This window comes from Armigeres subalbatus, chromosome 3 (assembly GCF_024139115.2).
Source record: "Armigeres subalbatus isolate Guangzhou_Male chromosome 3, GZ_Asu_2, whole genome shotgun sequence".
Taxonomy (NCBI): Eukaryota; Metazoa; Arthropoda; class Insecta; order Diptera; family Culicidae; genus Armigeres; species Armigeres subalbatus.
This window is the reverse complement of record NC_085141.1, coordinates 388,547,816-388,565,850: the sequence shown is the minus strand read 5'-3', so window position 1 is coordinate 388,565,850 and position 18,035 is coordinate 388,547,816.

The window sequence follows — 18,035 nt, the reverse complement described above, 5'->3', positions numbered from 1 at the left end:
CGGAGAAGTGCCGTCCATCAATCAGAACGTGGTCGATTTGTGATTCTGTCTGCAGTGGTGATCTCCAGGTGTACCGATACGGGAGGCTGTGTTGGAAGTAGGTGCTACGAATGGCCATATTCTTGGAGGCGGCGAAATCAATTAGTCGTAGGCCGTTTTCGTTCGTCAGCCGGTGAGCGCTGAACTTTCCAATAGTCGGTCTAAACTCCTCCTCTTGGCCAACCTGAGCGTTCAAATCTCCTATGATGATTTTGACGTCGTGTCTTGGGCAGCTGTCGTACTCACGTTCCAGCTGCGCGTAGAATGCGTCCTTATCATCATCAGTGCTTCCGGAGTGTGGGCTATGGACGTTGATTATGCTGAAGTTGAAGAACCGGCCTTTGATCCTCAACCTGCACATTCTTTCATTAATCGGCCACCACCCGATCACGCGCCTTTGCATATCGCCCATCACTATGAAAGCTGTTCCCAGCTCGTGTGTGTTGCCGCAGCTCTGGTAGATGGTATGATTACCTCTAAACGTTCGCACCATTGATCCCTTCCAACAAACCTCCTGCAGCGCTACGATGTCGAATCCACGGTCCTTGAGCACATCGGCGAGTATGCGTGTGCTGCCGATGAAGTTGAGAGATTTGCAGTTCCACGAACCGAGTTTCCAATCGCTAGTCCCTTTTCGTCGCAGTGGTCTTCGCCGATGGTTCCGGTCCGTACTCTCTTGTTGATTGTTCGTTGCTTATGTTTTTTAAAGGCTGGCTTGCAGGGCCTGACACCAAACCCCCTAAATTTCCGGAGGACCATTCCTCCTTATTCCCGGTGGACCATGGTGCACAGTTTCACTTAGAGTCCCTCGCTGGCACTCGGACGATGATCAGCCGCCCCTAACATGGAGAACAGACGCTGTTGTGAGCCGATCCTGACATGGAAAACAGACGCTCAGTAAGATTTACACCTCCGGAGAGGAGCAAACCCCCTTCCCTGTCAGCATACGACCATAGTTCCCACCGGGGTTGGTTACCCGATCTTCCCTAAGGTTGCTCGTATCCCGGCCAGCACCACGGGGAGGTAGGGATAGGAGTAGCTGGGTAAGAGGCTAAGGACCGCGAGATGGGGTCTATTTTATTCCTTCAGGTACGCGAAGTACCAATGGTACGCTTTACCCAGCATTTGCCGTGCCAAATCCCCAAATTATAAACCCTTCGAATTTTCAAGTCTTCTGATTTTAAAATTTCCAAATAACGAATTCTAAAAATTCACAGTTCTCCAAATTCCTCATTATTAACATTCCAAATTCTCTGAATTGCAAATTTTCCAAGATTTGTTATTCTCCTTACTCCAAATTCTCCATATTCCAATCACTTCATATTTCAAACTCCCCCGATTCTAAAATATGCCAGTCAAACATCTTCATGTTTCTAATTTTCTAAATTTAAAATGCTCCAAATTCGAATATTTGCTAAGCTTCTCAAATCTACATTTTTCCTATATCCCAAGAATTCCAAAAGCTACAAGTGTTAGTGTTTTCTATGTATGAGAATAACTTCATGTACCCGGCCTTGGTTGGGATTGAAAAGAAAATTATGCAATTCAAATATCCAATCAAATTTCAAATTCATCCTGATTCAAATTGTCTCATTTCAAAATCGTCCCAGCTTCAAATCGTTCGCAGCCCAAATATTCAAGTTAACAAATTTTCCTTATTCTAAAATTTCAAAATTTCAAGCCCCGAGTTCTTCACCCGAAAACATAATATTTCAAAATTTTCAAATTTATAAGCGCAGAAGCATCGTGCAGCGCTACCCAATACTAGCCGCCTAGTGTCAGAACGGGGAAACCTATTTATTGCCTAATTAGAGAATTGTTTTCCGCCCCGGTCGTGTTGTGATACAGAAAAAAATCAATAAAACTGTTACAAACGAGCGATTCAAGGCGAGCTAACCCGGGCACACTGCACATGTCGCCAACATCGAGCGTAAACAAGAAATTAAGAATTGATGCGTATGAATAAAGCAACGCGATGCATGTGCGATGGGACCCTGGAGCTTTTTATAGGCGTTAGCAGGCCACATGGTCGCCGTCCAGCGATGCACCATGCATCGATCGTTGAGGTAGGTCCCACACCGTTGGCAATCCAGTCGGTCTCTCCCGGGTCTTGATTATACATACGTGGCTGTGGTAATTTAGCTCGGTTGCAGGCCTGGGTTAAGATGCACTTGTTTTTCTGCCTTGTTACTGTTGTTGTTGTTGCATAGATAAAGTCGCTCGATGTGGTTCCATGCACTTAAGGCAGGTAGGTCGTGGCGACACAGGATGAGGGAAATCCGTCAAAATTACCGATCAACCAATAAGCAAGTGATGCTTTACAATTTTATTACTTTTGATCTCCGCTGGTAGAGTACCTTAACGGGCAGCGCTGCTTGCGACGAGCGAACACTAGGACCGGAATCGTTTCCCTGAAATAACACTGAAATCAATAAGTGCCGTCATAAATTATTCAAGGCATTGAATTGCACATTGCTGATGACATGTGCGCTAATGGAGCTCAGCCGGAGGTGGATAAGGTTGAAATGAAGCGTGTAATTTGATGATTGCAAGGGTCAGTGCACCGATAAACAAGATACTGTGAATTTGTTAATGCTTATATCGTTCTGTGAAACATATGTAGTGTACCTACAAGCTGCGCTAAATTTCTTTATTAAACTTCATATGTGCTATGTTGCACTGATGAGAAACTGGGGCCCTTTGGGCTACTATCGCAGTTTAATATTTTACTTGTTTAAAGTTCAAGCAGGGTTATTTGATTCTCATATTTTGGGTTAGTTGTATTCATTAACAGACGATGTTGGTTCTTGTTTGTTATACTTACTGCTATACCCAGGGCCAGTAACGCTAAATCATATTCTTCGTAATGGTGGTGACGTGCTTTTTTTTTCAAATTATTCTGCATTTAAAGATCCAATATTCATTTAAGTGACCATGATTGATCCACCGACTGTAATTAAAGAGTCAAAAAGGATTTCGAATCCAGAATTGAATGATTTACGATTGCCCGACGTCGTGGTTCAACCAATGTCCCATGAATCACAATTAATCAGACAATGAGCGCAAAGAAAAAGCCGAGGGCCAATTGCGAGGCGTTCGTGTATGCATGCATGCATCCAACCGTTTCTCCATGGCTGACTCAGAGATGAACACGACGAGTCAGTAATCAATCGATTAAAGAGGGGATTGAGAACCAGCAGAGATGCTGCTCCACCGTCGAGCGGAGTGGGGTATTGTTTGCTTTAAAGGCGTTCCTCTCCACCCGGGACGCGCGCTTGCCTCGATAGATAACAAATACCATTCTGTCATAATTAATGAAGATGCATTCACGCAGAATGATTGCCCCACCGACAAATGAGTGATGTTTCCTTGGAGACAATTGATACTTTAACGCTTTTCCCATGGTTTTTCGATTGGGACTCTACTTCGGCAGATCAGGTGTTGCGTCGTGGAATTAATAGGAACCGATTGAATTTTGTTTTGTTCTCTCTGCTATCCTGAGCTGGGTGCGCATCTTCTAGCAAACATGCCATGAAGGTAAGTCATCAGCAACAATCATCAATCGTCGTGGCACGGAGAAGACTCGTGAAGAGAGGTTCGCGCACTGTCAATGGTCGCAGCAGGACCGTGATGATCAACGATTAATCAATTGGTCTGATCAATTCTGAGAGGGCTTGGGTGGGATGGTTGTAAACTTGGAACAAACAAGACATGTCTACTATTAAAATGTTCATCGTTTTTTATGTACGAACGATGCATCATGGAGAAAGACTTTAACGTGATTCAATTTTTGGAATAAATTATTTTGCGTTTCCGGCTTGAAGGCTAAGGCCCAGAATATTTTTTCGCGCATAGCAGATGAACATCTAAAATACATAAAATTGTCTCAAATTTCTTACTCACTGATCACACCTAGGATACATTAATTGTGATTCCGATTATAAATATCAGTCGAATTGTCAAATCACTGTTAACAACATTTACTTATTTGTTAAGTGACAAGAATTGCTCTTACAAAAAGTTTGCTCCAGGACCTGATACTAGAGTTTTGTACATAAGTTAACAATGCATTCGCATCTAGGCTCATCTGTGTTATGTGCCAATTTTTTTCACAAAAAAGGAAAATCCTGAACACATGTTACTATAAAATTAAAATCACTATCATGGAGAATACCAGTAAAACAACCATTCCATCGATTTTCCACCCTTCATTTGGAAAGATGCCGAAACAGATAACAAAGACCATTCTGATTTATTGCTGCACGCAAACTATCACTTTCCCGCGCCTGTTGACGAATCGCTTTACAATTTACTGCCGTCGCCATTCGGCTGTACGGTTTTCCCACCCTGTCATAACACATTAGCAATAAATGTCAGCAACCGCATGGCCACCGAGTTCCGACTGGCACCGACGCGCGACCGTCAAGTCACCGTCGTCGTCGTCAGCTGGATCGAAACGCAATCATAATGTAGGCCATGCATCATCGCATTCATAAATAAACTAACGCGAGATGCGATTCAAAAGTGAATGAAAATTCACTTCACCCAGTGACGACAAGAGCGCCGCCTCTGATTGGGCGGCGAAAGCGCAGAATGGGGAGAGATGTGGAAAGCGCATGGAAATATCAACCCGTAAATACATCAACGGCCGAAACTCCGGCCATCCGGCGCACTATACGATCCTTGATTGTCAAAAAGTGAGGAGACATCACACATTCACAATAATAAATTCTTTTCCGTTTAGTTCTGTTTTCCTCGTTTCACTTACTAGTTTTCTTTGACTGTTACTGTTTCTTCTTTTCCTTCAATTTTGTTTCCTTATAGCGCCACATTCTTATCTTAATTAAACAAGGAACCTTGAAAATATAAAGTTATAGATTAGTTGATGTAGAGCTGATAAAGATCAAGAAATTTCGATCACTGAATTGTTTTGACCGCCATCAGGTATGGAAAATTCCCACAGTGTGCCGGCAGCGGCGGCTCCAGCTACTGTTTTTCCTTTCATAAATAATAAATTGTTTTTAAACAAAAGTTGAATGCATAATCGAAACAAATAATTTATGAATGCAAACTGTCAACGATATGAGGCTAGGACGGTGCGGGGTCGATCGCTGCAACTGCGCGGCGCTGGCGGTGTGCAATACTCTCGGTCACTTTGTGTGGCAGACGAGGGAAAGGATTTTACTTGGGCAGGTGATGTTTGCAGTAGGTTAACCCTACCTACATGTCGTGGTCAATTCCATTAAGCATACGTCAATGCCTTCCCATTTTAAGCGAAAACTACCCTCGTGGAAGAACCGGGAATGGGGAAGTCGTGTGTGAATGTATTTGGTTATAGTGCTTCGATCAATCAGATAGAGGTGTTGTACCTGTGCCCAGGCCCAGTTTTTAAACATAATTTAAATGTATTAGAATGACACAAAATCCTTCATGTTTCAAGTAGGGGATCATTGTGATATGTATCTAATTTTGTGAATTTTGCATATGCATGATGAAATGGTTCGATATCCAGGATTATATTGCTGAAATCGTCTCCCCTACAAATAATACGTGGGGAAGAGTTGATTCGAAAAATAGATTGCGAATGTTGAACCATGTGTCTGCTATGGAATTTTTGATTCATCAGCACTAGCTAAACTATAATGGCTGATGCCGACAGGGTTCTTTCGTAGCATAGTTGGGAAAGCACTAGTCTCTCATAATAAGGGGTCGTGGGTTCTAACCCCACCAAAGAAACGCGAATACCTACAATATTATATTGAAAATTAGAAAGGTATTTCACATGTTGTGCACATGCACATCGAGTTACCGAACATTGTAATTGATGTCCACGTCGGGTGGTAAATATCCGGAATAAGGCAATTTTCTTTGATTGAACTGATTGTAAATTATTGTATGGACTCACAAACAATTTCTTTTGCAAGATTTTTCAAAATAAAAACTAGAATAATCCACCGTGCGGTGCCTTTCTCGTGTATTATAGAATGTAAAGAGAAAAACACATAAGAGAGGTTATAATTGCACTTTTGGGAATATTCAAAATGGGTTGGAAAACGGCTGTGTTATTAGTCCATACTTCCTGACCACTTTTCGTGACGGTCTCGAATTTGAATCTGCAGAATGACCTTCCTATCTTTCCGAAGGACGTAAACTTCAAAAATTCAGTCAACTCTCCATATTTCGATACTGAAGGGTCCACCGTGAAAATTGAGAAATCGGGGAATGTAACAACCAATGAAATGGGTACTAGATCGAAAAAATCTCGTTGCCATGAAAAACGAAAACAAAACAAATGTCTTTTCATGCTTTTGATGTGTTTACTATTCTGTTTACTATTTTCCAAAAATGGTGTCAACGAGTACTACTTATCGAGCTTTTTAACAGAAAAATGGAAAACATGCATGTTGTAAAATGGCGGTTACGTCACTTTTTTCCAGATTCTGGCAGTATTGCCCCAAAGTTGGTCTATCTAGCATAGGAAATTGCATATATCGGGAGGAAGAGTGAATTCTGAAAAAAATATGACCAGAGATCAGGCATTGAAAGCGTGAGTGAAGCGGACGAGCGTTGATCTAATTCAATCATAGCATCCTACGCCAGCGAGTGATGGATACCCACGGCATACAAAATACAAGGCAGGCTCATCACGTATGTAAACATTCAGTTTGAATGTAAACATGTGACGTCACTGCTATCTTTGCACAAGCTGGACCGAGACGATGCTCTACGGTCGCAGCATGCTTACTTTTGTACTCCAACATATGGCGATAAAATATGCGTCACATTCGAAGTGTCATTTTTCTAACGAGCCTACCTTGTTTTCTGTATACCGTGATGGATACCAAACAACGATTATGACCAATCGCTGCGTAACCAACGAGCAACAGAGTTCGCCAAGTCAAACTTGGTATGGTACGCTTGTACAGTCCCGATTCGCTGGTTGGGCCACGACCTCGGCCCAACTAACGAATTCGGTTTTTTAGTTGGGCCAACTGACAGCCATTTGAACACGTGTATTTCGACTTGAACATCACAAATGATGTCCAGTGACGCCCAATCCCATTTTCCGTGTTTACATTGAATTTTGACGTACGGTTGCTTTTTAGTTGGGCCACCGCCCAACCAGCGGAGGCCCAACTAAAAAGTGACCCAAGTATTAAAATCCCAACCAGCGAATCCCGACTGTAGCTAGTAGAATAAAACTAAAACATCAAAACATAGGGTAAATCACTACTTGGGTCTATGGACCCGGTTCCCGGCTCACTGCACAGAAAACTAATGATTTATACTGTTTGGAAGCCGTAGGTTCATGATTGAAAATTGTTAAAAAGTCTCCCATTTATTTTTCACAATACTCAATATTTTTCAACCACTTGTTTTACTCCTAATTGATTCAATTGTAGAAAATAAAAATGTAGATTTCAAAATTTCGCTCTCCGATGCCACACCACTGAGCCGGAGAGATTCTTTCCGCTTTTACAAAACGGTATCATCGAATAAACACCTACCTGAAAATCGTCACAGTGCTCGATACAACTCGATACAACAGAACTTATTTAAACACATTAGAATACATTTTAAAATGTATCCTCAAACCGAACAAAAAATCACCTCGGCCCAAGAACTTCTAGCCGCACCGTGCTGCCAAAAGGCCAGGAGTATGAAAATGATCCTTCATTGAAAATTGACAAATACGTTGACACTATCATGTTATTTATAATTCTCTCGATTTCAAAAAGTATTTGGAAGAAATTTGGATGAGTAAATATATCTTCTCAACCAAATAAAAATGATTATGAATAATACCAATTGGCATCTTGTTGTCGTGGAACGTGCATATTTTTGTTTACGTCGCATTTTCTACCGTCCCGAGAGAGAATGAGAGTAAAATGTTGAGAGATTGAGTGAAATTTTGCTTAGGCCGGGAACTAGTTTTTTGTATGCCGGAATGGCAATCGCTATGACTGAAGTGCTGCACCTCGTTGATTTAAATCAAATAAAAGCTTAGGAATGGAGTAAGTAACCCTATCAGGTGTTCTACTTTATTCACTCTACTTGCAAATTGCTGGGATGGATCCTACTCGAGTAGAGAAAGTATCAAAGCCTCCCATGCAATGTATCAGAGTTCCATTCTCATAGCGGACTAAATTTTCCTAATGTCTGAAAATATTTTTCTAACAGCGTGTGGTAACAACACTCATTGTTAGGTTACCAGGTGATTTGCCTCGCTCAGTTGTCTCCCATTGGTGAGCGATGAAGATCTTTGAACTTTGAATCAACGAACGCCAAATTTCAACGATCTAGAAAGCATCAGCGATTAGGCCGCAGTAGAGCATCAAGTTGGCATGAATTTAGTCGATTTTTACTCATGATCTGATTTTTTTCAATGCCTGCCAGAGATAGAGGGATATCGAAATAGGGAGTTTATAGAGGCATGGAAAGCAAAAAATGTAAGTGGATTTAATGGAGGCCAGAAATCCATCGTCCCTGACATCGAAATATGACAAGAGGAACTTGAAACTTTTAAACATCCACGTTTTCTTATGTTTCATGAGGGGGATTTTCCGTTTTTTTAGTGGCGAACGTATCATCTCTGAAAAATAAAGTAGGGCGATGAGCTTCTTAAGCGGTGGCTGCCCTTATCGGATTGTTGGTACCCGTACTCGATTCCAACGAATACCTTCATTTCCCTGTATTTCTTAATAGAGAAAAGAGACTACCCAACTGATCTTTGCTAGCATAGATCTGCAGCGTCCATATTCCAGTAAAGAATGAATCAACTTTTGAAAACTAGACATTGCTAAAGAACATGTTTCATCTAAAGTAAAACGACCTCTCATGAAGTAATTAAGCACCGCGTCAAAACAAAATTGATTTCGAATATTTATTAATAATGAGCTGGCTACTCGGCTGGCTACCTTGCTTCACATTGCAGTAGTCGAATAGGTTTCTCCTTAACTCTAGTTCCGTGAATATTACGTAAATTATGCAAAACTTATGTTGTTTTGTTTTTATCACAATAAAAACAAACTACTGTGAACTCTACCTCGATGTTCTGTAACTCGATATTTTCCCTTACTCGATGAAATTCAAAGTCCCTTGAATCTAGCATACTGCGTTTCCTCCGTAAGTCGATATCTCCCTTATTCGATATTCTCTCAGTCGAAGTAATTTTCCAATGTATTTTTACCTCGCTAATTCAATGTTGTCTGAAACAGTTACATGCACGATATAGTAAGAAGATAGAAGTGAAAAGTGATAAGCGAAGAAATGAGAAGTGGGAAATAAGAAGTTAGAAGTGAGAAATGAGGAGTGAGAAGTGCGAAGTAAAAAATGATTAGTGGCAACTGAGAAATGAAGTATGAAGTGAAAAATTCGATAAGAAGAGTAAAACCCTGATTAATCCACCTAGTGGTGTTGGTGCCTTTCTCGTGCAAAAAAAAATACCAAACAATATGAGTGAGTACTTTTTAGCGTGTTTTGCGCATATAAAATAGTATTTTGGCCATAGCTTCTGATCCCATAGTCCAATCTGGCCAATTTTCAATAGCAAACGATGGGACAGGATTACCAGTCGAATGGAACTTGTTGCGAGTTATTCGGCCAATGCTAAATTCAAAAAAGTGTGTCTACAAAATTTTGTACACATACACACAAACACACACACACACACATACATACACACAAACAGACATCACCTCAATTCGTCGAGCTGAGTCGATTGTTATATAACACTATGGGTCTCCGAGCCTTCTATAAAAAGTTTGTTTTTGGAGCGATTATATAGCCTTTACGTATACTTAGTATACGAGAAAGGCAAAAATGAGAAGAGAAAAGTTAGAAGCTGGAAGCGAAAAGTGAAAAATGAGAAGTGAGATATAAGAAGGCATAAGTGAGTAGTGAAAAAAGGGAAAAATGAGAAGAACGAAGTGAGAAGTGAGAAATGAATAGTGAGAAGTGAAAAGAGAAAAGTGTTAAGTGAACAGTGAGTATTTCGAAGTAAGAAGTGAAGTTAGTGGGAAGTAAATAGTGAAAAGTGAGTAGCCAGAAGTGAGAAATGAGGTCTGAGAAGTGCGAAGTAATAAGTGAGTGGTTACCATTGAGCAATGAGAAGTGGAAAGTTAGAAGTGATAAATTCGAAGTGAGAAATGAAAAGTAGGAAGGGAAAGTTAGAAGTTAGAAGTAAAAGTGATAAGTGAGAAATGAGAAATCAGAAGTGAGATATAAGAAATTATAAGTGAGAGTGAAAAGTGAATAATTGAACTGAAAATTGAAAAGTTAAAAGTGGACAGTGAGAAATTTGAAATAAGAAGTGAGTTATGGGAAGTGAGAAAAGAGAAGTGAAAAGTTAGAAGTGCCTCATCTGTAGAGCGAAGTAGTAGTGAGAAGTGAGATGTGTGAAGTGAGAAATGAATAATGAGAAGTGCATAGTGAGAAGTGAATAGTGGGAAGAGAGAGGTAAGAAGTAATTAGTGAGAAACGAGGAGTAAGAAGTGAAAACTGACAGGCCAGGAACGAGAAGTAGATTTTTCTGTTTCCTTCTTTTTCATCATCTTCCTTCTTCTTTATGGATATAACACAATCCTTCTTCTTTATGTCTTACATCCCTCCACCCACTTCTCACTACTCATCATCTCACTTCTCACTACCAAATTATGATCTCTCATTGCTCATTGCTTCTGTTTATCACATTACTCATATCCTACTATCCTCACTATGCAGCTATCACTGCACACTTTTCATGTCTCACTTCCCACTTCTCATATGTTACTGCACACATCGCACGACTCAATACTCACTTCCTTTTCTCAGTACTCACTTCTCACTACTCTGTACTCATATCGAACATCTAATTTCTCACATCTCAGTTCTCGCTGTTCACTATTCACCTTGAACATCTCACTTCTTATTTCACTAATTAAGAAAACAAATTTAAACTATTCGGCCAAACGGAATTCGGCCAAATATAAATGTGTTCCCTATCTCGATACACCCCTAACTCGATGGTCCATTTAATATCGAGTAAGGGGGGTTCACTGTATCGCAATAATAGGACGTAGTTACCTATCGTTGCGATATTTTTTGAAGGTCAGTCCTATTATTGCGGTATTGCCTTTATTTCTTATGAAAAGCGATACCTTTGGCGGATACCACAACAATAGGGCCTTAGCACTGCCGGAATAATAGGCTCAAAGGACTCAATTGGAGTTTTGTCAAACAAAAGGTGTTCTAGTGGTTGCTTGGAAGTTTTATCGGATCCATAATTGTTTTTGATGCTATTATATCCAGAACGGACTATTTTAACACTACACCGCAATATCAGGAACGATAGGACTTTTTACCATAGCTGTTAGCTGTTGATTGTAAGTTGATGCTAATTGCAACTGTCCTGTTATCATTAGGCTATTTGTGTTGGGAATCATCCGATTTCTCCATTTGAAGCTTGATCTTACGTATGAAGAACTACAACGGTAGCGACCTTTCACCTGCGACGAAGAGAATAACTTTGAAGCTCTGAAAGACAAAGTACATGTAGCTTTGATACAGGATACTTTCCAGTAAAGTGCGGCAGTTAGTCGATAACGATGAAGTTCCATTTTCAGAAAGCTGTGCCAGCGTTGATGTTTCTTTATACAGCATATATGAGACTAGTTAGCATAGGGGGAAATGCGAATTGCAGTCCCAACCCAACAGTTTCTTCCTTGCTCAAACTTACTTGCATTTGGGGTTGGGAATAGCAAAACTTATTCTCCAGACACGTGATGAGAGACTTGACATGCATGTCGTCGGTATACAAAATTTCCAGCACACTTTCAAAACCAACAACCATGAAACACAGGGAGTTCAAATTCATCTAGTTCCGATACGTAAACAACAAGGCCAGTGAAAGACTTTTACCGTAAAAGACCCAATAGTGAAGGTTATAAGCACGCGCTATCACATCTAAACGATAGGGAAGATCCATTAATTACGTAACGCAAAAATTGGACTTTTTCAATCCCCCTCCCCTATGTCACATTTTTTGTATGAAGCTTCTGAAAATTTCGTATGGGTCGTCACACTTCACTCAACCCCCCCTCCCCCTCAAGGCGTTACGTAATTTGTGGACGTTCCCATACTGCATTTCACTTACCTTGAAAGTGTATCCAAATGCTCATCAACTTTATTTTATGATAAATATGTTTCAATCGCAAGGATGTCTATCATTGTTTCCTAAAATCAAAGTTCCAATTATTGGTACAATGTTCCAATATTTGTGGTATTTTTAATTTCGTGTTCCGTTAGTCGCGAGTCCCATTGTTTTCTTTCGGCCATTTGCTGTGCTTTGCCTGAGCCACGGTTGATTCTAGGAGATTTTAACTCACACGGTACTCCCTGGGGGGAACAGACCGATGATAACCGTTCTTTCATGATGTATGACATGTGCGACTGTTTCAATATGACATATTTGAATAGCGGAGAAGCAACACATGTGGCACCTTCAGGGCTCGAAAGTAGATTTGACCTCTCAATATGTTCGATTTCACTAACATTGGATTCTATGTGAAAAGTAATTAAGGATCCCCATGGTAGTGATTAATCACCTGCCTATCGAAATCTCAATTGCCAATGGATCGGGGAAGATTTATCCGATCGACAATGCATATGATCTCACAAAATACATTGACTGGGAAAAATATGCTGAAAAAGCATTCATCGATGCGGTACAATTTGTCGAGTTACTTCCTCCGTTGGAAATTATTTCGGTATTAATCGATTTCTCGCCGGTTTGATTCAAAACAGTGCACTACATGAACAGCGTAAACCATTATCGGAGTTTCAAGCGAGTCAACCTTCATCTCCCCTGCTTTGGTGGGATGACAAGTGTATTAAAGTATATCGTGCAAAATGCGACGCGCTCAAGGATTATTAGAAGCGGGTATTGAAACGAGGGTACTGGCGCCATTTCGTAGATGGCCAATCGCGAGAAACGTCGATGGCAACTCTCTGGACCGTCGGGAGAAGAATGCGAAACGCGTCGTCGGTTAACGAAGATAGAGAAAGCTCCTCTCGTTGGATCATTGCATTCGCCAAAAAGGTGTGCCCGGATTCCGTTCCATTCCAATACAAGAGTTCTTACGAGACGTAACACGCGGTCGAAGCGATATAGATAGTACCTTTTTGATGGCCGAGTTCTTTCTTGCCATTCTTTCTATTAAAAATTCAGCCCCAGGAATAGATGGTATTAGGTTTAACCTGCTTAAAAACCTCGTAAAGTCGCGAAGAGGCGCTTGTTGAACTTGTACAATCAACTCCTGGAATAATGCAACATAGTTCCAGGAGACAGGTGAGAGTGATCGCCATTAAAAAAACGGAGAAACCTGTTTCGGATCACGTACCGGCCAATCGCGATGTTGTAGTGTTCACGAAAGCTGTTTGAGAAGATGGTTCCTAATCGGCTTGATAAATGAGTTAAATCGAACGGCTTTCTATCAGACACTCAATTTGGATTCCGTTGAGGCAAGGGAACGAACGACTGTCTTGCGCTGCTTTCTACAGAAATCCAACTGGCATTTTCTGCAAAAGAACAAGTGGGTTCAGTTTTCTTGGACCTTAAAGGGGCTTTTGATTCAGTTTGCGTTGAAGTCCTTTCAGACAAACTCCACGAGTGTGGGTTTTCCCCAATACTAAACAACTATTTGTACAATTTGTTGCCTGAGAAAAATATGAGCTTTCTTAGGGAAACTCAACATTTCGAAAAATTGGCTACATGAGTCTCCCACAGGGCTCATGTTTAAGCCCCCTTCTTTATATTTTTTACGTTAGAGACATCGATACATGTCTCATGGATAATTGCTCGCTAAGACAGCTTGCGGATAACGCCGTTGTCTCCCTTACGGGAACAAAGGCGGGCGATCTGCAAGGACGATTGCAAGATACCTTAGACAATCTGTCTACTTGGGCTATTCAGCTAGGTATCGAATTCTCTCCGGAGAAAATTGAGCTGATTGTCTTTTCTAGGAAGCATAAGCCACCCAATCTAGTACTTCAGCTCAAGGGTAAGAAAATTGCTCAAGGCCTTTCACACAAATATTTAGGGGTCTGGTTCGACTCAAAAGGCACCTGGGGAATGCATATTAGACATCTGTATCAGAAATGCCAACAACGAATCAACTTCATCTGATAAAGCTTTATCGAACAACGATTCTGTCATTCATCATTCATAATACGGTAGTTTTTGCTTTCAATAAACCGCGGAAACGCATAGTTTAAAACTCCAGCGTATCCAATATCATTGTCTCCGTATCGCGTTAGGCTCTATGAACTCGACTCATACAATTAGCTTGGAGGTACTGGCGGGAGTACTCCCTTTATCAGATCGCCTCGCGGAATTATTCGGCCAGGTCCCTCATCCGGTGTGAGGTTCTAAACCCATTGGTAATTGAAAATTTTGAGAAGCTAATCGAACGAAATTTCCAATCAAAGTTTGTGACACTACTGTACTACTAGTACATGAGGCTGGAGGTTGTCCCTTCTTCGAATGTTTCTAATCGTGCTTGCTTCTTAGACTCATCCAGTTCAACTGTAGCTTTTGACCTGACCATGAGACATGAGATCCGTGGAATACCAGATTCGCACCACTCGAAGTGTATACCACCAATTTTTGCAAGCAAGTACAGCCATGTGAGTTGCGACAAACGATTTTTCTCCCAGGGGTCAAAAACAAATGAATCCACTGGATTTGGTGTCTTCAATAAGTTTCACAGTGCCTCTCATAAGTTTCAAAATCCTTGTTTCGTATATGTTGCAGAATTAGCGGCTATACACTATGCATTATAATGAATTGCCTGATCAATACTTTATTTTCACGGATAGTCTCAGCTCCCTTGAGGCTATTCGTTCAATGAGGCCGGTACAGCATTCACCGTATTTCCTGAGTGATGGAGGCACCATATTGAGTGCTCTATCGAATCGCTTTTACACTATCACCTTAGTATGGGTCCCTTCACATTGCTCGATTCCGGGTAATGAGAGAGCGGACTCACTTACCGAAGTGAGCCCTATTTTTTCTCAATTGCTCGTCAACATGCCGTGGTCAGCTGACAACGAAAATGGGATGAAGGAGATTTGATCAGATGGTTACATTCCATTCTCTCACAGGTATTGGGCATTAGCAGAGACTTTATTAAAGTAATGTGTTGACTGATGTCCAATCGCTACGCATTAAACGTGCATTCCTTCAGCAATCGTTGCGACTGCGGGGCAGGCTATCAAGATATCAACCACACTGTGTGGAACTGTCCCGAATACGGTGTTGCCAGGTCCGATTTATGTGTATCCCTCCGGGCCCGAGGAAAATCAGAAAAGGAAGACATTCGAGATGTGCTGGGTAAGCTTAACCTAGACTACATGGTCCTTATATATAAACGCTTGAAAAGGTCCAATATTTGCGTCTAACCCTCTGTTTGTTGTAAGGTCATATCCCCCCTTTTAAGCACCCCACCCCTATCCGCTCGGAAAACAGTTTGCTTGTATCAGTACAGTTATGTCCTGAATAATCTACGTCAAACAACAAGATCACTGTCACATCACTGCTCAGGACTCTTGACCCTATCCCACTCCTTTTTTGTACAACCTAATCTCGAATAAGCCTGGAGTTTTTCGGCTCCCCAAAACTAACAACTAACTAACTAAAACCTAAGACGCACATTAATTGTAAATAAAAATTAAAAGTATAATGGCTCAGTTATGCCAGCTGGCCATTGAGCCTTAAATAAAAGCAAACTTAAAAAAAAATCATGTTACTTTACTATAGCACACAAATGACGATTCAAAATGTCAGCATCTGTTATCTGTCAAAAGATACACACGGATGCCCACAAGCAAACGGTGCCCACAACTAAACCTCTTCTGCTAAAGTTGCGAAAAGAGAATCTTCTTATGGTACGTACACACGCTCAAGCACGATGGACCAACGATGACTCCGCCCCCACGAAAATGCTTCAGTTTGTACTTTGTTTGACTGTGTGTGAAGTTGTTCAAATAACCATTCTCGGCGGCTCGGTTGGAAAAAATCAAAGCGGTTTGATTTTGGTTTGACCTGTCGGGGCGGAGTCAAAGTTCGCCGAACATGTTTGAGCGTTTGTAGTGAAGTCGCACAAACCCCCATATATTTTTTGATGGTTGGTGTTCAAGTTGGCGCGTCGGTCGTTCGTGTGTGATATTGTTGGTCGAATAAATTGAGTGTTCGTGTCGCGGTTTGTAGAACATGATCGATGTTTGATCAAACGAGGGGTGGAGTCAATGGTGGTCAAACTGCTTGACCGTGTGTACGCTGCATTCCATACGTTCCTATCAGGATACCACAGGCTCCAAAGTTGTTCAACATTTTTCAAAACAAACTTTTTTTAAATCTTATATTCTGAAAATGCTTTTTAATTTATGATGTTCGGCGACATAATATAAAAATTGACAAAAAGTCACACGGGACACCTATGCGTAGGCCTTAATAAAAATATTTTGGTTTCAAATAAAAATATTTTGATGTCGGTCTTAGATGAGCAATGATAACTTGTTCAATGAAAATGATTGCCATCGTCTTGATGATTTGTCGCTAAATGGCGAAAGCGAAAATTTTATACTTGATGTAATGTGTTATTATCCGAAATTCTTGCTGCGAGACCGGTCCACCGCAGTAGTCCGATTTTCGCGGTGTGAAGGATGAATGGATTTCCAAGTTTGTTCGATGGATGGATCTCCAAAGTGCAAGCTTGCGTTGAGATCTCGTGTCCGTAGAGGACTACCGGTCTAATAAGCGTTTTGTGGACCGCTAGTGGGTTTTTCCTGTGAAAGTTGTAACATAATTTTACGATTGGTTTACTCTGTTGAAGCAACATGAGGGCCCTACGCTATTTTGGCCGGACCTAGCTTCGTGCTGCTATTCGAATGCTGTCCTGGACTTGAAGGACTCGAAGGAATAACGCAATGACGGAAATGTTTTCCGGAACTCAATCTTGATTAGGGTGGTCGGTATTGCCCTTTTTTTTCGAAAATACCGGTATTCGGTATTTGGTGGAGTCAATACCGGTATTTGTAAACATTTCAGAAATAGAATAAAAACTTTTGATTTGTATTTTTGGGGGAAAAGCAATATTTCTTGACAAACTTCAAAAATTAAAATCATTGCTAATGAGCTGAACAAAGTGAAACTTAAGTAGACATATCGTACTGAGCGTTTCAGTTTCCAATCCGCATCGGATTTTGTTGGTAATATTGGCAGCTGATAAGAATGCCCTCTCTGGTTCAACCGAAGTTGGACAAATTGGTGCAACAGCGTTGAAAATCAGTGTCAAGTGCTTGGTCTGAATCCTGGCGTCTTGATGCCTTGAAGAAAGTGCCAAAAACGTTTCTGATCGATTGCTTTTCAGCAGAATTATTCAAAAAAGTTTCTCTTGGATTCGTTTTTTGAGAGCATCGAATAAGTTAGCAGCAATTTCTGTGGCTTGATTTGATAATTGCTACAAATAAATTGGAGTGCCACGTCAACTGCATATAGAGTGGACAACTCACGTCAGAGTAGTCCCACTGCAGCTTGAAAAGGTTCGAAGGCTTGAATTATTTCACCTACCGCTAAAAATCATCCTCACTTAATTTGAATTTGGATTAAAGCTTCAAATCGATCAGTCATTTTTGAGTAAAATCCCTCATCTCATAGAATCATTTGAGCATGGATAACACGCTGTCTCAGCTTGTCTCGGTTCTTCTTCTTATTGGCATTACATCCCCACACTGGGACAGAGCCGCCTCGCAGCTTAGTGTTCATTAAACACTTCCACAGTTATTAACTGCGAGGTTTCTAAGCCAGGTTACCATTTATGCATTCGTATATCATGAGGCTAACACGATGATACTTTTATGCCCAGGAAAGTCGAGACAATTTCCAATTCGAAAATTGCCTAGACCGGCACCGGGAATCGAACCCAGCCACCCTCAGCATGGTCTTGCTTTGTAGCCGC